Source organism: Balaenoptera physalus, assembly GCF_965194825.1.
Source record: "Balaenoptera physalus genome assembly, contig: HAP1_SCAFFOLD_1423, whole genome shotgun sequence".
Lineage (NCBI taxonomy): Eukaryota > Metazoa > Chordata > Mammalia > Artiodactyla > Balaenopteridae > Balaenoptera > Balaenoptera physalus.
Window position 1 is genome coordinate 16,510 of NW_028125373.1, and position 16,576 is coordinate 33,085.

General features: G+C 37.7%; 2 long non-coding RNA genes across 4 annotated transcripts in view; one reads left to right on the top strand and one right to left on the bottom strand.

The window, feature by feature from the left end:
- LOC309653895 overlaps positions 1–16,576 on the bottom strand; it is a 183,202-nt gene that overhangs the window by 12,054 nt on the left and 154,572 nt on the right. The window lies entirely within an intron of this gene.
- Positions 9,495–14,901, top strand: LOC309653896. The gene is made up of 2 exons (XR_014259602.1): positions 9,495–9,710; positions 14,590–14,901. It is a non-coding gene; the product is annotated as an uncharacterized lncRNA (long non-coding RNA).

Consider the following 16,576-nt stretch of genomic DNA (forward strand, 5'->3'; position numbering starts at 1 on the left):
TTTCTCATGATATCTGGTAGCACTGCAGTGCCCAGGGATGTAATGAGCTCTCTCCAAGGTGAGGCCTATATGCAGGTATTATTTTATAGACTATTTCCAGAATCTTGCTCAAGGTAAAACCATACAATTCATGTCCTAAGTTCGAAGGCAGCTCAGCTCACAGAGAAGACCTTTGAGAAAGCACAACATGCTTACGGGTCTCTGGCATGGTATCAATGTCAGCCTCTAGACTGTGTCAAAAGCAATTCTGCACTCCCTCGTATTGACCAAACATGGGTAAAATACCTCTTCTGGTGCTTCCTTCTCTCTGATGATGTAGCTACCTGGGAGCCTGTAAGAACTCACTAATACTATGCTTTCTAAGAGCAGTTTCTGCTCTCACTCAAAATTGTCCCCCACATGGTATAGTTTTTCTTTAATCATGTGGATAGCTTCAAGATTAGTTTTTTGGTTTTTGGTATTTTTTACAATGGGATAACTTGATAGTATATCTGAGAATACCCTTCCCAGTAATTCTAGTCTCCTTGACATCAGTAAGATACGGAAGAGAAAAACCTTTGTAAAATGGTGTTAAGGAAAATTATCCAAAAGCCTGAAAAAAACTAAAGGGACTTTTGCCTGTTCTTTCTTAGTTATGCTAGGGTTTGATTATCAGGCCTGCCTGCGGATTATCTGAATCTCTAGGCATGTACCTTTGCATCTTTGTTTAACTTGTTATTTACTATTGATAAAGGTATGGTGTAATTCTGAAGGGGTTGATGTTAATTGGTACCTTGATTTCTGTCAGATAGCAATACAAATAATGTCTGTTCAGTAGGGATGCAAATGATTCCTTTCTGATGGAAAATACAATTTCCAAAATTCAGAATGTTAGCTGATTTTCCCTACAGAACATTAGCTATTTTTTATCTAAAATCAGTAATCCTATTTAAGAATTCTTCCAGCTACTATAAAAGCTTCTACCCCATTTAGTTCTTTTGAATCAGCACTACCATCATGCCAGTTCTCTTATTAATGGGTTCATTAAATATGTGCCATATACTCATTTTACATTTGCATGAGAGTCATGAGTTTAATTTATGAAAATGATACTTTGACAAGGAGCAATTGTGAGTAGCACAATGTGCACCAGTCAACAAACCATGGGCACACAAAGTAAGGGCTACCTGCATGGACATACACACCAAAAAACCGGTCACTTTCAAACAGTATCTCTGCTGTCTTTTCCCTGCTTTCATTTGGGTTCATAAGACCTCAGATTTCCCAATACATAGTAGATATGTTAAGTTTCTCTGTTAAAAATATGGAGGCTTATATTTGTTTTAAGCTCATATATTATTTTTAATCAAAATTTTGGACTCTGCCCTTTTCCATAGGATAGTTAGTGCCTAGTGATTTGAGGGTGTGTCTGATAACAGGCTCCTATCCAAAGCTGAGATTTATTCTGGAAAGTTTAAGCCTGCAGCTCCATACTGTAGGTGTCCTTACACCTACAACACTGAGGTGTCCTTACTCACCACCACCTCCCTGCCCTGCTTGTTCTCGCTGTCTGCCTGGAGAGAACCCTGGGGAGAACCTCCACCACTGCCCCACTCTTCCTTCTTTTTAGTCTTCCCCCTTACTTGGGGAGATTGCTTGTACACTTCTGCTTTTCCTTCTCCCTTCCCTTTGCCCCTCTTTTACCAAGTCTAATCATACTCCTTTGATGGGACTATTTCCCTTGCAATCAACTTCATTGCAATTGTTTTGATTAGTGGTTATTGGCACCATTCCCCTATCAAAAAGAACTAATCAAACACCTGACCTGGTGGGTGGGGATCAATTCCACCATGATGAGCAAAGGAGAGCTGAGAGGACACTGATTTCATAAATGTACTCGTGAATGTTTTAGTTATAAAGAGTTTTGTGTCCCTATACCATTTAGTAATTGTAGGCCTGTGAAACTGAATTTTAAATTAACAAAAACTCTGCATTGTTCAATTCAAAGGATATATTCTACTTACTATTTTGTACCAGAACAAATGTTGAACTGGCACCAAAGATGAATGACACATCCTACCAGCCCTCAACGAGGTCACAGTCCAATGGAGTTGATAGGCATGTACATATAACATGCAAGATTTCTTTTATAAATATTGCAGAGGTATAAACCAGGTGAAATTAAGGCATAATTAGGGAGAAACACATGATTTAAGAATCTAAAAAGGCTTACCGGGGGCATTACATTTTATTTTATTATTATTTTATTTTAATGAAGTCCTGTTGCATTTTATATTGAGTTCTATGATCCATTTTGAGATCCATTTAATGTATAGGAAAAGTGTAAGGTCTTTGTCTAGATTCATTTTTTTTTTTTAAACATCTTTTAAACATCTTTATTGAAGTATAATTGCTTTACAATGGTGTGTTAGTTTCTGCTTTATAACAAAGTGAATCAGTTATACATATACATATGTTCCCATATCTCCTCCCTCTTGCATCTCCCTCCCTCCCACCCTCCCTATCCCACCCCTCTAGGTGGTCACAAAGCACCGAGCTGATCTCCCTGTGCTATGCGGCTGCTTCCTACTAGCTATCTATTTTACATTTGGTAGTGTATATATGTCCATGACACTCTCTCACCCTGTCACATCTCACCCCACCCCCTCCCCATATCCTCAAGTCCATTCTCTAGTAGGTCTGTGTCTTTATTCCCGTCTTGCCACTAGGTTCTTCATGGCCTTTTTTTTTTTTTCCTTAGATTCCGTATATATGTGTTAGCATACTGTATTTGTTTTTCTCTTTCTGACTTACTTCACTCTGTATGACAGACTCTAACTCCATCCACCTCATTACAAATACCTCCATTTCATTTCTTTTTATGGCTGAGTAATATTCCATTGTATATATGTGCCACATCTTCTTTATCTTTTTTTTTTTTTTGCATGTAGCTGTCCAGTTGTTCCAGCACCAAAATTACACACGGAGAAACAGACAATCTCAATAGGCCTATATCTGTTAAAGGATTTGAAACTATAATTAATAACCTGCCGAAAAGAAAGCACTAGGGCCAGATTGGTTCACTGGTGAATTTTAACAAATATTTTAGGGAAAATGTATGCTTATTCTCTAAAAATAGAACTAGAATGAATACTTTCTAACTCATTCTATGAAACCAGCATTATGCTAACACCAAAAGCATACAAAGCATTACAAAAAAAAAGGAAAAATTCAGACAAATGAATATAGTTGCAAAAATCCTGAACAAAATATTAGTCAATCAAATCCAACTATGTATGAACAGAATTATACACCATGGGCAAGTGGGATTTATTCCAGGTATACAAGGCTGGTTCAACATAAGAAAACCAACTAGTGTAATTCATCATATAAACAGGTTAAAGAAGAAAAACTATATGGTCCTATTAATAGATACAGAAAAAGCATTTGACATATCCAGCATTCATTCATGACAAAAACGTTCAGTAAACTAGAAATAGAAGGGAACTATTGCAACTTAATAATGAGAATTTACAAAACACCTACAGCTAATATAATACTTATTAGTGAGAAACTAGATGCTTTCTCACTAAGATTAAGAACAAGGAAAGGGGGCTTCCCTGGTGGCGCAGTGGTTGAGAATCTGCCTGCTAATGCAGGGGACACGGGTTCGAGCCCTGGTCTGGGAAGATCCCACATGCCACGGAGCAGCTAGGCCCGTGAGCCACAACTACTGAGCCTGCGCGCCTGGAGCCTGTGCTCCGCAACAAGAGAGGCAACGATAGTCAGGGGCCCACGCACCGCGATGAAGAGTGGCCCCCACTTGCCGCAACTAGAGAAAGCCCTCACAGAAACGAAGACCCAACACAGCCAAAAATAAATAAATAAATAAATAAAAAAGAACAAGGCAAGGATATCGCCTCAACACATTTTTTTCAACATTGTCCTAGAATTCACAGCTAATATAATTAGACAAAAAAAGGAAATTAAAAGTATATAAATTGGAAAGGAAGAAATAAAACTGTTTTTGTAGATGACATGATCATCTATGTAGGAAATCTCACAGAATCAACAAAAAACTTTGAGAACTAATAAGCAATTATAGCAAGGTTGCAGGATACATTTTTCACATATACAAATTAATTGCTTCCCTGTACACCAGCAATGTACACCTGGGTTTTGAAATTAAAAACACAATATCATTTACATTAACACCCAAAAATGAAATACTTAGGTATAAGTCTAAGAAAATATGTGTAATATCTATATGAGGAAAAACTATAAACCTGTGATGAAAGAAATCAAATAATTTAAACAAATGGAGAGATACTACATGGTCATGTATAGGATGATCAAAATTGTTAAGATGTCAGTTCTTCCCAACTTGATCTACAGATTTAATTAATCCCAATCAAAATCCCAAGTGATCTTGTGGATATTGACAAACTGATTCTAAAGTTTATAAAAACCCAGAATGGCTGACACAGTATTGAAGGGAGAGAACAAAGTTGGAGGATTAACATTACCCAAAATCAAGACTTACTATAAAGTTAACAGTAATCAAGACAGTGTGGTATGGGCAAAAGAATAGACAAATAGATCAATGGAACTGAATAGAAAGCCCAGAAACAGACCAAGACAAATACAGTCAGCTGATTTTGACAAAAGAACAGAGGCAATATGATGAACAAAGATAGTCTTTTCAACAAACAATGTTGGAATAACTAGACATCCACATGCAAAAAAAAAAAAAAAAAGTGAATTTAGAAACAAACCTTACACCTTTCACGAACATTAAGTTAAAATAGAGCACAGACCCAAACATAAAACACAAAGCTATAAAACTTCTGGAAGATAACATGGAAGAAAATCTTCCAACTCTACAACACTCTGGAAAAGGCAAAATTATGGAGACACTAAAAAGATTAGGGGTTGCCAGGAATTAGGGACAAGAGAGGAATGATGAACAGGTAGATTACAAGAATTTTTAGGGCAGTGAAACTATTATGTATGAGACTGTAATGGTCAATACATGTCATTATACATTTATCCAAACCTATAGAACGTACAACACAAATAGTGAACTCTAATGTAAAACTTAATTAACAACAATACATCAGTATTGGTTCATCAATTGTAAAAATGTACCGCTAATGCAAGATGTTAATAATTGGGGAAAAGGGAATGGGGTGTTGGCAGGAGAATAGAATAAATGGAATCTCTATATCTGCTTAATATTTCTGTAAACCTAACACTGCTCAAAAAAAAGTTTCTAATTAAAGAAATAGTGGCAGAGAGAGTTGTAGATTTGTAGCAAAGTGCTGATTCATGAAGGTTTTAGAGATTTAACAAAAATGCAGTAAGTGATTGCTTAGGGCTAGGAGGCTTGTGGGGATAGTAGGGTGATAGGTATGGGATTTCTGCTTGAGGTGACAAAAATGTTTTAAAATTAACCATCGTGATCATTGCACATATCTGTGAATATACTAAAAATGACTGAATTTTACACTCTAAATGGGTGAGTTATAATCTTATATGAATTGTATCTTAATAAATCTGGCTAAAAAATTAAATGGCCTAGACTGTGTTATTAAATTAAATAAACAGCACTTAATAGTTTTTCTATTGCTGAAGTGTATGCTGTAAGGTTCTAACATATCACTTCTTCCCAGGAAGTCAATAATGTTTAAAAGTATAAAATTTCAGAGTTAATATCATTTTTTTACAGATTTCAATGACAAGAGAATCACAGATGCAAGGGCCAAGAGCCATTAAAATAGTTTCCTTCCAGATCACGGACTAATGAATAAGATTTCCAAATGTCAATATTGATGGCATGGAAAAGTACACAATATTAATTTGGAGTGAAGCTGTCAGCATTTCTTTCTGAATGAAAAGGATTACAAAACCCTCTTCCCCAAACACACACGTACAAATGCCGAAGAGTGCATCCTCCTTCGTGAAGCTACCAACTCAGCAGCCTTCAATGAAGGGCATACAAAAGATGGAGCGCACTACAAATATCCGTTGTTGCCACCACCTCAGTAACAGAGGAGTGGCTTTATCATCGGAAGTAATCGAAAGAAAGAAAGAACAGATGGACGTCTGGTTTATGGGGACTCACACAGTAAGCGTCACCCGAGGTGGAGGGCTTGCCACGAATAGAAATTAGGGGTTAGAAAGAGGGAACATGAGCGCAACAGAGAGGAAGACGGTCTGGAGAAGGGATGCTCAATTATTTTATTCGGTTGTTTTATTTTGTGATATATGTCTGACAAACTGATAGCACAGAATCGCATTCTCTTACTGAGTGAAACTAATGAGTGTAATTATTTTAAATTGAGGCTATCTTATAAAAAAGCTGAAGAACTCGGGGGCTTCCCTGGTGGCACAGTGGTTGACACTCTGCCTGCTAATGCAGGGGACACGGGTTCGAGCCCTGGTCTGGGAAGATCCCACATGCCGTGGAGCAACTAGGCCCGTGAGCCAGAATTACTGAGCCTGCGCGTCTGGAGCCTGTGCTCCGCAACAAGAGAGGCCAGGATAATAAGAGGCCCGCGCACCGCGATGAAGAGTGGCCCCCGCTCACCGCAGCTAGAGAAAGCCCTCGCCCAGAAACGAAGACCCAACACAGCCAAAAATAAATAAATAAATAAATAAATTAAAAAAGAAAACCCCAAACATGATAAATATCAATACAAAGAAAACCATGCCTGGGCACATCATACTCAGATTACTGATGAGTAAAGATAAGGAGAAAATCTTTAAAATATCCAGAAAATAAAAGACACAACACATACAGAGGAACAAATATATATATATTAAAAAAAAAAAAAAAAAAGCTGAAGAACTAAAACCAAAAAAAATGATTTCTTTTGATTCTTTTAAAATATCCTATGAAAACCTAGCTTTTAATAGGGACTTTAGATCGCTGTTATTTGGGGTAGTTTGTACACTCTCTTCTATAGTTTCTAATTCACCTCTGTTTCATCAAGTGAAAAATCACATTTCATTGTACTTGTGCTCCATTTGTTCTCCATATAACATCTTCCCACCCTTGTTTTAGTATTATCTAAGATCTTGGGAGATTTCAATCAAAAACATGTGGATGATTTTGGACTCTAAGCTTGGAGCATCAACCAATTATGTTTGAATTCACGAGACTGAAATAGCTATTGGCAATAGTGTAACCAAGAGAGGAGATCCCTTCTTACACCTCACACATGTACATTTCACATGAGTGCCTTTACTGTAGCTTTATGACAAAGATGTTTAACCACCTGGCAATGAAAAAAAAAACAAAACACTTTGGTGCTCTAAATTCTTGTCATATTCTTCAAACTTATTGTCCTAAAAATATTTGTATAAACAACTGAATTTCAAAGGCATATTTTTAAAAGCTTTCTTATTATATATGCATATAGATCAACTTCTTAAACACTGTAAGCTGTAAGATGGAAGAATTCCTGCATCTAAGTGCATGCTTCTTTTCTTAGACATATTTGCACAATCATTGCAGGCTAAAATTGATGGTGCTCCTGAATGCAAGTTCCCTATAAGGTAAAATTCAGTTTCCTGTACTTCATTCCTATAATCTATAAATATTGAAATGAGGTAACTAGAAGGTAAGTTCATTTAAATATTTAACTAAATTATTTTTGTAGCACATTGAATATTGTTTATTAGCATATATATTTTAAGGCACTGACTTACATAGGAACGATCCCCAGGGTGAAAACATGTATGTGATGTTTTAGAGAATAAAACAAAATTATTTTTATAACATATGTATATATATAAATGCATATATTAGCCAATATCCATTTGTAAACCTTTATTCTATTCAAACTTAATACTCCACTTCCAAAAAGATATGTCCATGTAAAGTTAATAAAGCTCACCTCTTAAAATTTGTCTATGTTTAAAAGAAATAAAGGTGCACTATACACCAAATTCAGTTATTTAAATTTGTATTTCATATATAAATTGGACTACACTGCATTATGTAATACTCCATAGGTACTGAATAAGTAATAAAAACTAAAAATAGTATTTATCTAGATGATATGATTGACCAGAAGGTATGTCCTGAATTATTATAAATATTTCAAGAGGAGGAGGATTATCTATAAAACCTTTTTCATCTGAAGTCCTGAGTCTTATGATATAGATAGAACTTTACCTAAACATGTAGAGTTTCCTGATTTCCTTTGAAGAAATTGGTAAGAAACTCTTTGAAAAGAAGAAAAAAACAAAACAAAACAACAAAAGCAAGGGGCAAGTTAAAACAGTTTATGTTGCTCTTTGTTTTACTAGATCTTATTTAATTTAAAATCAACTTGAAATCTCTAGTAATATGTAATGTTTACTTAAGTAGAAGCAATTAGACAAATAGTGTTTTAAGTACAGATGTGCCCAGCCACTCTGATAATTCATTTTAAAGACACCTTAAGAAAATAGGCTGAGATTTCCAAATAGATTTAGTTACAGGAGGGCTGGCTAACAAAGTCACTTCTAAAAGTTTGTGCCCTGATATTACAAACACCAATATAAAATATTGCCTATTATCTTTAGATCTCAATTTTGCATTAAGTTTTGGATGTATAACTGTAAAAAGCAACTTTATAATTCAGTGGTATTTGGGGGCAAACTTAATAATATTTTTTCCAGAAAAAAATATAATGGAAGCAAAAAATCTCTATTCAATTGGAATTTTAAAATTTTAGTCACAAAATTAATAGAGGCACATAGTTTAAAAAGTCAAATAGCACTAAAATGTTTACTTTGAAAATTAGCTTTTCACAGAAGCTGTGGAACTTGGGCAAGTCATTTACCTGTCTGTGCTTCAGCTTCCTCATCTGTAAAATGGGGATAATAATATGTCAGATTCACAGAGGTGCTGTGAGGATTAAATGAATTAACGCATGTGAAAGACTTGGTACAATGCCTGGCCATAGCAGGATCTTTATAGATTCAACTATTATTATTACTGTTCCCACCCTCAGAAGTAATCGTCTCGATTCCCATAAACAGTCTCCGTCTCTTTCAGAACAGAATTTTTCCTCCTACTCTTAATTAAATGTAAATCTGTTTGAGGGGAAGCACAGGGTATGCATTCATATTTAGTTGAAGTTAAAATTTCAAAATTTGGAACACATCTACCTGATTCCTTTTTCTCATCCTTCTTGATAGAATATGGAATGTTTGTTTTCCTGTTTATCTAATCCAAAATATTCAAAACACTTTCAAGGTCTGTAGAGAACAGACTTGTGGTTGCCATGTGGGGGGGTGGGGGGAAGTACTGGGAGTTTGGGATTAGCAGATGCAAACTAGTATATATAGGATGGATAAACAACAAAGTGCTACCATATAGCACAGGGAACTATATTCAGTATCCTGTGATAAACTGTAATGGAAAAGAATATGAGAAAGAATGCATATATATATATATATATATATATATATATATGTGTGTATATATATATACATATACGCATATATATGTGTGTGTGTGTATATATATATATATATATATACATATATATAACTGGATTACTGTGCTGTAGAGCAGAAATTAACACAACATTGTAAAGTCAACTATACTTCAAGAAAATAAATTAAAACAAAAAACTCTTTCAGGGTCTGAATAATAATCATCTTTCAGAATTGAGCCTGAATTTACAGCTGGACTTACACATATAGCTTTCTATCTCAAAATATATTTTATAGAGGTAAGTCATTGTCTCAGTTTTTGTCATTACTTATAAGCTTATGTTTTGATAGAGTTTATATGGAAATACCATGTGGCATAACTGCCTATTTCACACCCTAGGAGGTGGGAAGGGTATAAGGACTCATCATCATCGACCCAGATTCTCATCTGATTCAACTAATTGGCATTTCAGTCTCACAAGCAACATTTGAAATTTTTATTGCAAGGAACTAATGGGATGAAGAACAACACAAGTAATCAAATCAAATAAAGGCATCTGCTGGAGTGGGATCCCAGGGTCCCACCCCACAGCTTTTTATGGAGAATTTTGTTTTCATGGAAAGGCCAGAATTCCCTAGGGGTGGAGTTTCATGATCAGAAAGTAAAGAAAAACCTCTATGGATTATTAATATCAACACACAAAATAATACAACTGCATTACACATTTCTCAATTTAGAATAAGGATAGCATGTATGAACATGTTTTGGGAAGGTTATTGAAATTCTCTAAATCACTTTGATATCCTTAAGTTTCTTAAGGCATTTATCAAAACTCCACAAGAACAGAACTCTTCGTTGTTGCTTGAGTCAATAAAAATCTGACTCAACTTCTATTTTAGGTCACAGATTTTTAATGGAGTAAACCAGGATTTCCTTCGTAATGAAACTACAAGGCCTGCACTATACTGCAATTCAGTAAACTCTGAATTATAAATGTAAAATTCCTTTTGACAGTAAGGAGTAGCATAATTCTTTGTTGGGAGCAACATTATTGGACAATTTTTCTTAAGAAACGGAGAATTTATTAAAGCATCTTATGGGCTCACAGAATCAATAAGAGGCTGAAGGACTGGGCTTGGGAAATAAGTAGAAACCAAATACCCCTGGATCAAGGGTGGGAGTGGGTGAGGGGGCAGGACCATATTTGCCTTTTGGTTGGACCCTGCTGCCCCCTTTATTTTTGCCTGTTCAGGACCAACCAGGAGCTAACAATCCTCTTATTTTTAGTTTTTTTTGAGGAACCTCCCCTACTTCTGGGTATATAGTTAATGGAATTGAAATCAGGATCTCATTAAGATGTCTGCACTCCTACATTCACTGCAACAATATTATTCACAATAGCCAAGATGTGGAAGCAACCTAAATGTCCATCAACAGACGAATGGATAAAAGATATGTGAGATATATATAATGGACTATTACTCAGTGTTAAAAAAGAAGGAAATCCTGCCATTTGTGACAACATGAATGAATGTGGAAAAATTATGCTAAGTGAAATAAGTCAGACACAGAAGGACAAATACTACATGATACCACTTACGTGAGGAATCTAAAATCGTCAAATCACAGAAGCACAGAGTAGAATGGTGGTTGGCAGGGGCTGAGGGGAGGGGGAAAAGAGAAGGTGTTAGTTAAAGGGAACAAAGTTCCAGTTATGCAAGATGAATAAGTCCTAGAGATCTTCTGTACAGAATAGTGCCTCTGGTTAGTAACACTGTACGTGCTCTTAAAAATTTGCTAAGGGGATAGATCTTACGTTGTGTTCTTATCCCAAAATAATAATAATAAGAAGAAGAAGAAGAAGGAGAAGAAAAAGGGTGGAAGAAAAGAACAACAACCTGCTTAACACAGAGTGCAGGTCACAGCCCCACTCTCATCTGCAGGTGAAGTGGTTTCCACAGTAGCAGGAAACACGCTGCCTCTCAATAGGAAATCACATCTGGGTTAATTCCGCAGAGTCAGGGGCGGGTGGGTGCTGGACAGTCGAAAAATAACAAGCACAGTTTCCCAGATTTACATCTATTCATGTACATGAAACAGGCTGGGACCTGGGAGCCTTTGCTGCAGTGCTGCAGTGCTTGCACCTGGACAAATGTCTCTTAGAGCAACAAAATGCGAAGAAACTATAAGGGACTAAAAATAACTGCGTGCATGCACAGTTGGGGCAAATTCTGGACAAAAGATACAGAAAGACAAAAAAGCCCAACTGCCACTTCTGAAGAGCTAGAAGCAAAAACGGGGGTCGGGAGCAAAGGCTGGGCTCTGCGCATGCCCCCTGCACTCAGCACCACCAAAGGGGTGGGCAGACCACCTAAGCCACCCCTCCGGCCCAGCCCCGGGACACACCACTACCTCCCCCCCATATAAGGAACCAGCTGCCCCCACCCCCACCCCCAGGAAGCGAGCAAGGGAACCTGTTGCTTGTTCTCGCTCCCCCTGCTGCAGCAGGGGTCCCAATAAAGCTTTGCCTGAATTTCTTGTCTGGTCTCTGATCAATTTCTATTGATTAAGGAGGCCAAGAACCCTGGTCAGTAACATACACACTTCAAATTCCAGAAATTGTAAGTCCTGCTGAACACAATTATCTTTCAGATAAGGAAGGGTACCACCCACTCACCAAAGGCAGAAAACCTCAAGTCTCTGCATCCAGCCCCAATCCTAGGGTCTCTGGATGTTGTCTAATCCTCCTCTAAGATGGTCACAGGCACATCTACATCATCAGAAACCCACAGAGTAATGGTGAATGTAACCATCACTATAGTGGTCTATATAAAATGGTCTGACAAGGGAAAGGGATGGGGGAGGAAAATGAGTTATGGAGCATGGAAGGAAACATGTGTAGGCATGTGCTTCTGCATCATTCGTGATACTGTGACGTCCCTCAGCCATTCTCTGCTCCATGGTCACCTTGTTCTCAGCCAGCACCAGGCTCATTGGTGTCTTCACTTGGTGACATGATCCAGACCTTCATTTCTGAAGGAACTGAGACCTTCACAGCCCAGCCAATGTGGTGTTGTTGCCTCTTGAATTTTCATAAGATATAGATGTAGGGAGGCAGCACACAAGATCCCTTTGATCATCAGAAAGGATTTCTCCCACCCATCTCATAACACTTTTTTCCCAGCTTGCCTAGTGATCAGCAGAGCCCAGGATGCCAGGGGCAGCATCAGCTTTAATTCAGTGGAGCCACTGTTGTGCCAGCTGGTGGACGCATCCCTCCTATAGGTCAGACCATCTCTAAGTAATCAGAGTTGCAACTTAGTGACAGGAAGAAAAGGGTTTGTAAGCAGGTCATTAAATGGTTCACAAGTGAAAGTGGAAGTGGTCACTAGTTCAGAAGAATAGTCAGGTCCTATAAAACAATGTGTCATAGAAATGGTCAAGATATATATATACACACTACTATATATAAAATAGATAACCAATAAGAACTTACAGTATAGCACAGGGAACTCTACTCAATACTCTGTAATGACCCATATGGGAATAGAATCTAAAAAAGAGTGAATACATGTATATGTATGACTGATTCACTTTGCTGTACAGCAGAAAGTAACACAAGGTTGTAAATCAATTATACTCCAATAAAAATTAATTAACAAAAATAAATGATACCAATCAAAAAAAAAAAAAAAAAGAAAGATGTGACCCAGGGTACTGCTTCTGCCACTGAAGAGCTCTAGCTCAGCTGCCCTGGACCCATCCATATAGCTGGACAGGCCATTGCTCCTGCCTGCTGTGGTGCCCCCCTCCCCCAAGAACTCCACAACTGCAATCACAACAATAAAATCCGACTGCTTCTTAATCTTTTCCCCACTTGTTTCACGACTCAGTCTTGGGTTGCAGGATCCCAATGGCTGAGCCCAAGGTTCAGGCCCTCACACTGGCTGCCAGGGGCACCAAGAAGGGGAATCTGCTCCCTTCATTCACTGTCATTCTGAATGAGTTGATACACCTAATCGTTGTATTTTCATGTCTTCCCAGAAGAAAGCTGTCAAGGAACAGCCTATTGTAAACAAATTCTATTTAGAGTATAACTGAAGAACCAAATTAAAATAAGAATCCTAAGCTTCAGTTAAATAAATAAATAATAAACACATACATACATATGTACATACATCAAAAGAAGAAGAGAACGTAACAGTTTATCCTCCAACTGACACATGAATACATTCCTTACTCTCAGCAGGTTCATAGAAGCAAACAGGGACCCCTGAGAGACTCAGGCCCTGTGCTCTCATTTTCCTTTTTAGTGCCGATGAAACAGACTCCAAAGTGCTCACGTGGTTAATTATTGGCAGAACTAGAGTGAAGATGCCACACTAAATATTGAGCTTCCTGGGAACACCATGCAAGCCTTACACATCCACCGCAAGTCACACGGTGCCTGTCACATAGTAAGCCCCAAATATTTTTTACTAAATGACCGAGTCCACACACTTTCCAATATATTAAGCTTTATGTACCTCCACTAATAAGCATTTCACAGTTAAGGATTGAATTTTAGACTTCGATTCCCCTCATCTCCTTAATTCCATGCTAACTGAAAGATAGCACCTTGAGAACACAGGAATTCTAGACATTCTGGTGATTCAAGTCATGTTGCAAAAGCAGAATTGTTGCAGGTTTTCTTCCTTCCTCAAATAATACTTGGCACAGAAAAAGCACACGGATGCAGCACACTGCATTTTCCCCTGCCAGCAGCTCGCTCATGGAGCATCTACTCATGAAAACACAATTTCTAAAATTTATTTATTTATTTTATTGAAGTATAGTTGATTTACAATGTTGTGTTAGTTTTAGGTGTACAGCAAAGTGATTCAGTTATACATACATATATATATATGCACATATACATATATATATTCTTTTGCAGATTTTTTCCCATATAGGTTATTACAAAATATTGAGTGTTTTCCCTGTGCTGTACAGCAGGTCCTTATGAAAACATTTTAATACCCAGATAGATAACCACTTATAGGTATTACAAGGATACCATTCAAAATAGGGAACAGTAAGTGACTCCTTCACATTAGGTCAGGCAGAGTTTTCTCATTTACTTTTTAAGTGGTTTTTATTGATTTTGTTTTGTTTTGTTCTGTTTTATTTTGCCTAAGAACTAGTGGGACAGAATCATTGAATGCGTAAGCTGAAAGGACTCTGGACCAGTCCTCTAATGGAACAGATGAAGAGAACTCACCCAGAGACCAAGGACCTGGCCAGCACTCCTATCCCAGGGCTTTATCACCACCACACATGGTCTTGGGGACCACGTTCGTTGAATGCCTACCACTTGGTCTGTATCATATTTGATTTTACAGAGAAATAACAGTCACCTTTTCCTCCCTATCGCAGAAGGTATTCTTGTGACTTTGATAGTGAGAATGCATTTAAAAAACATTTTTAAAGCACATCTTTCCAAATGCGAATATGAATATGTGGATGTTTTTGGTCTTGTACATTCAATAATATGAAACTACAGTGACTGAAAGAGTATAACTAAAGTAGGAAAGAACACTCTCTTTTCTCCCTAAAAATGTGTCAGAATCATTGCGCTTATAAAAGCCTGGAATCACAAAAGTCATTGATGAAAAATATGATTGGGATAGCTCCAATTAGATACTTTCTAAAATAGTTTTCTTTCCTCTTTCTCAAGTATTTTAAGCTACAGAGAAGCTCCTTAACTGTAACAGGGTTCATTGAAGACTGACTCTTCAGAGCTGAGCAGAGCCCAGGCTGCCCTCAAGCGCATGTGTGGGAGAGATGCTCTCAGTTCAAGGCAGGCTCTCTGTGCCCTGAAATCTGGCTAAAGCTGCACAGTGCTACGAAGACAACTTGTGAGGAAAGAGCGGGGAGTGTGCAGGAAAGCAACAGAGCCTGGCTCTCAGGGAAGATCACGGTACAGGGGCCAAATAGTCTGGGTTGGGCCTGGTCCCCAGTCCCCAGCAAACTTGGAAACACCACGAAATCACTTCAGAGTCTCTCAAACAATATGTCACTGTGAAGTCCTTAAATTCTATACCAGCTCTGTAACTCTTTATTTTCACCGCTTAATCCAGGGGTCCCCAACCCACTGTGCGAGGCCTGTTAGGAACCAGGGGGCACAGCAGGAGGTGAACAGTGGGTGAGAGAGAGAGAGAAGCTTCATCTGTTGCTCCACACTGCTTGCATTACCACCTGAATCACGCCCGCCACTGTAGCTCACATTACTGCCTAAACCATCCCCCCTGCTTCCGTGGAAAAAACTGTCTTCCACGAAACTGGTCCCTGGTGCCAAAAAAGTTGGGGACCGCTGGAATCGGTTTGCCACAATTTACCATGTAACCTCTTGTAATTCTCATTAGGTTTCAGCAGCTTTGGACTTGTCACTTACCTTGACATCGGAGCTCTACAAAATTGTCTAAATTAATGAAAAATTCCATAGAGCATGATATCACGTATCTTAAGAGACTGCCTTTCTGTTAATGTTATTCATTGGTTACTAGACTTACTTACCTGTGGTTAACCTATCTCAAAAGTTAGCAAATATTATTCAGCAGAAACGAATGTTTCTAATACAGTGTGTCAAAAATTACATTAAATTTTCCCCAAGATATAGTCCCTAATACAATTTTTGCTTCCCTTATTATGTTACAAATGATAAAATGACTGCCTGAAAGTTGAAGTTGTCTTGAAGAGTTTAGCACCCTCAAAAAAACACTTCTATATAGACTTTTTCTTATTTGAACACATTACTGTTTTTAATGATTTCTTCTGAAATAATTATAAACTGACAGGAAGTTGCAAAAATAGGACAGTAAAGCCCCAAGTAATCTTCATGCGGTTTTCCTAATTGGTTACATTTTATGTAACAATAGGATACTATCAAAGCTGGGAAATTGACATTGCTACAAGGTATATGTGTGCCACATTATCACATGTGTTGCCACCACCAAGATCAAGATACATAACCGTTCCATCACCACAAAGATCTCCCTCCTGTTACCCCGATATATAGTCACACTTACCTTCCTCCCACCCTGGCCCCCATGCACCATCCCTAAAACTTGGCAACCACTTATCTGTCTCCTTCTTTGTCATCTTGAGAATGCTATATAAATGTAT